We start from the raw sequence: 7788 nt of genomic DNA, 5'->3' as shown, positions 1-7788 counted from the left end.
GGGAAACTGAGATCTAGATAGGCACCTAGCAAGCTGATGTAGGCAAGGCTAAAACCCTAGCCTTCATTCTTCCCAGGCGGGCCCCCTCCCAAGAACCACCCTCCTCAGGACTACAAGATCCTGTCCTCCTCCTGCCAGGCTCCCACACAGCTGGGCAGGCAGGCAGTAGATAGGAACGGGCAGGATATCCTCTTTGCCATCCTGGGATGTAGCTGAACTCTCTGGCCCCTGCCCTGTACCCCCAACTTGCAGCCCGAGAGAGTCCTGGCCTTCTCTGCCCTGCACCCCCAGGGATGCACCAGATGATGAGTGTGACAAGGGGCTGCCTTCTCCCTAGGCTACTCCCTCACCCTACCTCCTCACCCAGAGAGGGCCCCAGGCCCCACTCTGAGGGCAGGTGGAAGTCCTTTGCTTACCCACAGCTGTGCCTGTGCTAAGCCCATGCAGAGCCCAGGGGAGCAGCTGACCTGGGAGGAGGCCAGGAGCTCTGAAATGAGCATACTCATTACACACAGGCCTGCTCCCTCCCACATCAGAGCCCCCCTTTAGCCTCCTTTCCCTGCAAGGTCTGTTTCCCTGGAGGGGTGTGCAAGCCCAGGATACTGGAAAGCCTGCACCACGGTCTGCCCTCCCAGGGGATGATGAGAGGTACTCCAGGAAGGGCTATAGCCCACAGCTCGCCACCCCCCATGCCTCCCACCTGGGGCCAGCACTGCCCTCCGGACTCCTCTCCTCCTGTGCTTTAGTCCCCCTCCTCCCTCCTCTCAGCAGCCATATGCTTACATTCTCCTTGCCCCAGAGGAGGGAGAATCTGTCCCTAGAGTGCCTCGCCCCTGCAGCTGTTCAATTCTGTGCCCCTCTTCCTGCCCCCAGATCTCAGATCAGGATCTGCCCCCATCCTCCTTCCTCCTGCTTGGAGCTGGAGCAGCGATAATGCAGTCTGGGCTGCCCCCTCGTGACCACTCAGAGAAGCACATGCTTCCCGAAGCCACTGATCCATCACCTGCAGCCCTGGGAACCCCATGCCAAATAGACAATCTAAGGAAAAGTGAGTTTATTTCGCAAATGCAGCTTCAAGACAACTCTCAAGTCCTTCCTTCCCATAAATTGTGGAGAAGCCACCAAGAATGGTCAGAGGACTCTCTTCCCAAACCCTTCCCCATCACTCCTTGGCCTGGTCTTCAGAGACACACCTAAAGTAGAAATTCCCTGTCCAGCTTCCTGATAGGCGTTCACTTCCATTCTCTTACTTCCAGAGACAGGGAACTCGCCCAAGGGTGACCCATCATCTTTTCTGTTCTGGGGCACCAGGAACACTGACAATGTAGACCCACCCCTGATGTCCTAGGACTCACACTGCTCAGGTAAGCAAACAAGGGCCTCAGGTGCACTGATCAGCACAGAGATGGGCGTGGCCAGTGCTACAAGGACCTACACATTCACCTACCTCTTCTCAGGGGTCTTTTTGGGGTTTTTTTGGCTGCGTTGGGTCTTCGTTGCTGCGCACAGGCTTTCTCTAGTTGCAGCGAGCCGGGGCTACTCTTCGTTGTGGTGCTCGGGCTTCTCATTCCAGTGGCTTCTCTTGCAGCGGAGCACGGGCTCCAGGCACGCAGGCTTCAGCAGTTGTGGCACGCAGGTTCAGTAGTTGTGGCGCACGGGGGCCTAGCCGCTCCGCACCATGTGGGATCCTCCCGGACCAGGGCTCAAACCCGTGTCCCCTGCATTGGCAGGCGGATTCTTAACCACTGCGCCACCAGGGAAGCCCTTCTCAGGGGTCTTGTAGTCAAAGGAATTTAGCCCTGGAATCTTGAAGATATCTGGAGGCTGACTGCCCCCTTAATTCTGCTTGAGAATCAGCCACAGTCCCCTGAGCACTTGCTCTCTGCCAGGTCCCTCCTGGTACTTTGCCCCACTTAGTCCTCACAACACTGTGAGGGCAGTGCACTCGTGTCTGCTGGGCAGATGGGGATGGGGTGCAGAGCGGGAGGTCACCCACCCAGGATGTCATGGCTAGTCATTTGCAGAGTTGGACTTGACCTCAGCCTTGCTGGTGGCTCCTGCGGCTCATGCAGACTACCCTGCCCCAACGCATGACATCTGGGCCCAAGCCAGACCTGCTGAGAAGGTTCAGGGTAGACTCTGAAGCCAGAAGTTTGATCCCAGCCTGCCCCCTCATGCCCTTCCCTTCCAGCTCTGCCTCCACCAGTGCCCCCACCTTGAGGCCCAGGGCCATTCCAACCAGACCCTCCTGCCCTGCACCAGCAGCTCCTCTATACCTCGAGGGAGGACTGGCAGGCGGGATGTAAACATCCTCCCCACAGCTCACTGCCCCTTCACTGCCAAGCAAACCTATGGCCTGGGGACTCTGGAACTGCCGTCTGAGACCAACCTCATGGGGCAGGAGAGAGAGCCCAGGCTTCGAGGTGGTTCTGCAAATCACCTTCTGTGGGCCTCACTGGCCATACAGGTAAGATCTAGATGCTACTGTTTTCCTTGAAGGATAGTGATCAAATGAAATCCAATGTACAAACACCCAGCACACAGTAGGTGTTCAACAAGGCATGCCTTCCTTCTCGACCTTGCCTTGCTCTTGTTATTCAGAAGAATACCAGGAGCATCAGCAATGCTCAGGCCAGTCCAGGCACCTGGGACCAGTGTGGTAATGGCCTTGGAATCAGAGAACAGTCCAAGTTGTGGGACCCTGGGGAATTCTGGCAGCCAGGACAGATCTGGCTGTCCCCCACCAGCATCCCATGTGGAAAAGCCCTTCCAGAGCCAGACAACAGCCACTGGGGGTGGTTTCTGGAACAGCTGGATTCTGCCCCTCTGTGAAGGGATGACCAACGCACCCATGCTTTCCAGAAGTGGTCTTATCTCCTCCCCTTCTAGCTGCCCTGGGTTCTCTGTCCTCATCTACCCTGGCCAGCCCTGCTCAGAACCCGCCCTGTGGCACTCTCAGTTGGTGAGGGTCAGCTCTGGCTCTGGCCCTCGTTGAGCCCTGGACAGGGTCGTGCCCAGGCTTCTAGAAGCCAACTTTTTCAGAGCAGACACCTGCTCTACAGGTGAGGCCCTGGGGCTGCTGGCCAGAACCTTGAGACTGCCTTGCCTCCAGCCCCATCACGTTCCCTTCCCCTTGGGATCTGCACTCTAGCCACCAGGAGGCGCTGTTCCCCCTCAGACCCGATGAGACCACAGGCCTCATCGTTAAATGAGACCAAACTCTAAGAGACAGCAAAAGGCAAGTCATAGCAGAGACTGCAAGGGGAAGACAATGGCCTTTGTCTGATGCTGCTATGAATCTGGCACTTCCCACACAGGACCGTACCTCATCCTCCAGCCGCCACAATGGGGGTGGGGTCGGGGGCACGGGGTGGGGTTCTGAGTCACAAACAACAGAAACCGACCTCTGGCTAACAAGCAAAAAATAAACGTGCTGTTCACCAAAACAACAGAAAAGATAATCACTCAAAGAAGACAGCCAACATCAGGCCTCCAGTGCGGTTTGAACAGGATGCTGCTCCCAGCTGCAACTGAAAATAATCAAGGGTCCCTAGAGTTCGTGGCACTGCTTTCCTCTGTTACACACCCTCACCCTCGCGGACTTGAAGCTTCATGTTCCCTTTGCACCACGAGCTCAGGGAAGCAACCAGCTCCTCCCAAGTTTTGGTCCTATCACCCCAACCTTCATCCTTCACTCACTCATATCAACACCAGGCACCTAGGACCCAGTCTCCCAGACTCAGGCAGGCCCGCCTTTCCTCTGAGGCTGCCGCCCTCACTGCTGACTGGCCACACGGTTGAGGGCCAGGGGGAGGGAGGGAAGGCCGGCTGCACTAGGTGTACCTGAAACTGGAGTTGCTTGGACCCAGGGATGGGGGGGGGCGGGCCTTTGGAGATAAGAGGACCATCTCTACAACCAGAACTGGCTTTGGCTGGAGAGAGATGTGACCTGGACCTCTATGTCAGGAGAGCACTCCTGGAGACCCAGCAGTTAAGAGCAGGGGTCTAAGAAGATGGGCTGGGGGGAAGGACAACAGGGAGGCAGGCAAGGCCCTTTTCCTTGGGATGGGAGCCCTGAGACCTATGGCAAGAATGGCAGCCAGAGACCCCAAGGAGAATTCGGTTGCTCACTTATTCACTCAATACACATTTACTGCTACAGGCTCTGTTTGCCCCATGGAGAGACAGTCCCTCTCCTCTCCACCCAGGTACCCGCTCTTCAGAGCTAAACTCTGAGGGCCTTAGAAACATGTCCCTCCAGGTGCCCATCCCTGTCTCAGGCAGCTTCTAAAACTTCCTCAGCTCACGGAGGACCTCCTCCCTGCACAGTTTCACCCCACTCTTCCAAAAGCTCCCCTGATCTCAGACACAGACACACAAGTTTATTCACAGGTACAACACCTGGGCAAGAGGATTTGCATGTGATTTGCAAAAGCTTGGCCTGAGGCTCAGCAGCACCCAGCTGTTCTCCCTTTGCAGCCCAAGCCAGGCAAACCTGCTTCTTCTCCTTGCCCACCCCCATCCTAGGCCAAGTTTCCAACTTTTGTACCGTGAAGAACCCAGAACCCCTTTTCGGCTTTCCCCCAAACAGTTCCCATGAGAAAGGCAGAACAACACCAACTCGGTTTCCAATCTGTGCAGTTGAGCCTGGGGACTTCTGGGTGGAGGCTTGTCCTGCTCAAAGATGACACGCGGCAGGAGAAGGTCTCCAGGCAGCCTCGAGGGGGAAGCATCAACCTTTCAGAAGCTTTCTGAGCCCAGGACTCCGGGTACCAAGAACCAAGGAAGCTCTGGCCCTGCCTGACCCCAGGGGCTCTAGTGCCTGGGTAGTAGTACACATGCCCTCAATATTTGGGGAATGGATGGAGGAGGGTTACTGTTCACAAGCCATTGTGAAACCGTAGGCTCAGGAACAGACAAAAGCCTCAGGAAGCTGGACTTAGAGGACAGCAGGGGAGAGCCAGTACTACACAGCCTGTTTCAGGAGTCAGAGAAAAAATATTCATCTCACTGCCAGTGAGTGCAAGTGTGCCTGGGGCCAAAGCACTGTGCTAAGTGATTAGCTTTTCTTCTTCTCTGTTTAGCAACACGAGTGAGGTGAGCCTCTCATTTTAGAGATCAGGAAACTGAGGCTTAGAAAGTTATATGACTTTTACTTAAGGTCACACAGTTGGGCAGGAGTGAGGCCAGGACTCTAAACCAGAAGCTTTTAAATTAAATTGGGTGAGAATGATACAGTGGCATCCTGAATCCTTCCTCTCCTACGCAGGGTCTGGTGGCTGAGTTCCCTCATGGAATCCCCTTCAGTTCCTTTTCTGCAAAATGGAGAGAATAATGATACATACCTTGGAAATATATTACAAGGATTAAATGACACTTAAGACATGTAAAGTGCTTAGGACAGTGTCTGGCATATGGTAAAGCCTATATCAGTGTTAACTATTGTTATTATTATTATTAATTAAAACTCACATCACTCAGTCATTCAACCAACATCTGAGCACCATGTTTCAGCCTCCAGTGGCAGACCAGGAAACTTGCACAAAGCAGGTAGTCAATGCTACAAAGCTGAGAAGAGGGCTCACTGAGGGGCACAGCAGAGGGGAGTGATCTAGCCTGGGGATTTGGGAAAGGCCATTGCAGCTTCCTGGAGGACAAAAAGCCAGTCAATTCTCCATCAACAGGAAGAAGTGATCTTTTAAAAATGCAAACACAGGGACTTCCATGGTGGTGCAGTGGTTAAGAATCTGCCTGCCAACGCAGAAGACACAGGTTTGATCCCTGGTCCGGGAAGATCCCACATGCACAGAGCAAATAAACCCGTGCACCACAGCTACTGAGCCTGTGCTCTAGAGCCCACAAGCCGCAACTACTGAGCCTGTGCACCACAACTACTGATGCCCGTGCACTTTGAGCCTGTGCGCCACAACAAGAGAAGCCACTGCAACGCAAAGCCCGTGCACCGCAATGAAGAGTAGCCCCTGCTCGCCGCCAACTAGAGAAGGCCTGCGTGCAGCAGCGAAGACCCAACGCAGCCAAAAAATAAATTAAATAATTTTTTTAAAATGCAAACACACAGCTAAGGCATTGGCGAAACCCTCAAAGAGCAGGGTTCCTCTGCCCTGAGGTGGACACAGGAGGCCCTGCAGGCTCTGGCCACTGACCTCTCCTCCCAAGACTGCCCCCCATGCCCTGCACCTCAGCCCATCCTGGCCTCTTTCTGTTCCTCCCAAAGCTCAACCCCTTCCAGCTCCAGGGCCTCTGCTCCTAGTATCCCAGGCATCTCTCCTCCTGCAGGGTCTCAGCACTCAGGTGAGGAGGGCTCCTCTGCTGTGCACCTGCGTCACACCTGCACATCTCTCCTAGTAACTCTCATCATGCTGTTTAACATCTGTGCCCCACCAGACAGAACATTCCAAAACCAAGGACCAAGGAGGAAAGAAATATGTGCCATGAGGAAGGCACCAGATAGTTTGCAGGGATCCCAGGTTCCTTGACCAATTCATGTCATGAACTTGGCTCTGCATCTGCCTGCTCCAGAGAGATTCTGAATTGGGAAGCCCAGACCCATGACCTTCAAGGTCAGGAGACCAGCCAATTAACCCCTGTGGTGTGGTCGAGGAAGCCCTATGTACCAGCTGCCTCAAGCCACAAGAGTGAGGTCCTCCAGCTCTCAATGGCCTCTCGGTTGGGTCACCACCACCGCTAACACCACAAAAGCCAAAAAGCCACCAAGCCATCAGCACCAAGACTTCTGCCACCATCATGGCGGAAACAAACAAACAAGCTTCCTTAGAAATCCCCTTAGAGCAAACTGTTGCGGTAAAGAGAAGAGACTTTAATCTCACATTTAAAACGTTTGTGCAGGGCTTCCCTGGTGGCGCAGTGGTTGAGAGTCCACCTGCCGATGCACGGGACACAGGTTCGTGCCGCGGTCTGGGAGGATCCCACATGCCGCGGAGCGGCTGGGCCCGTGAGCCATGGCCACTGAGCCTGCACGTCCAGAGCCTGTGCTCCGCAATGGGAGAGGCCACAACAGTGAGAGGCCCGTGTACCGCAAAAAAAAAAAAATGTTTGTGCATAGTAAGTGTCCAGTAAATATCAGTATCATCATCATTAATAATAATAAAGTATCGGGCACATAGCAGGTGCTCAGTAAATGGTAGTTCCCTGGTCCCAGGGGGACAGAAGTTAGAGTCCGTTGGCAGCTGCCCACCCTCCCCATGCCCAGGGCCTCCACCTGTGCACAAGGAGTCAGAGCTGCAGGAGATCACCAGATGCAACCCTTCAGGACACAGGAGGGGAAACTGAGGCCTGGATGGGGAGGACTTGCCCAAAATCAGAAGCCAGTCTGTCCCTAGAACCTGGGTCTCCCAGGCCAATGCCTTGTCCTCGTGATAAACTCAGCCAGCCCAAGGAGGGAGGTTTTCAATGAGTGATGCCTCTGGATGCAGGTGGGCAATGCTTACTCCCAAGGACAGCTTTGTGAGGGTGGGGTCTCAGGCCCCTTGAGGAGAGCACAGGGCTTAACTGGAAGGTCAAGTCTTTGCCTCTGCATGAAGCAGGCATAGCTTCTTGCCTTGACGGAGCCCATGGAAGCCAGCTCTCCTGCGGGTCAGGAAGGGAAAGAGGTCACAGGGGAGGCCCATGCTGGCCCCTGGTTCCCTGAGCCTTTAGCAGCTGTGGCTATCAGCTTGGCCACCCTGCCGAGTGGTCCCTGATGTTGAGATGGCCACTGTGGCCACTTGCTTTCTCCTGCTTCTGCCCTTCCCTAGGCCTCTCAGGCCC

This window comes from Mesoplodon densirostris, chromosome 4 (assembly GCF_025265405.1).
Source record: "Mesoplodon densirostris isolate mMesDen1 chromosome 4, mMesDen1 primary haplotype, whole genome shotgun sequence".
Classification (NCBI taxonomy): Eukaryota; Metazoa; Chordata; class Mammalia; order Artiodactyla; family Ziphiidae; genus Mesoplodon; species Mesoplodon densirostris.
Note: the sequence above shows the minus strand (reverse complement) of the source record.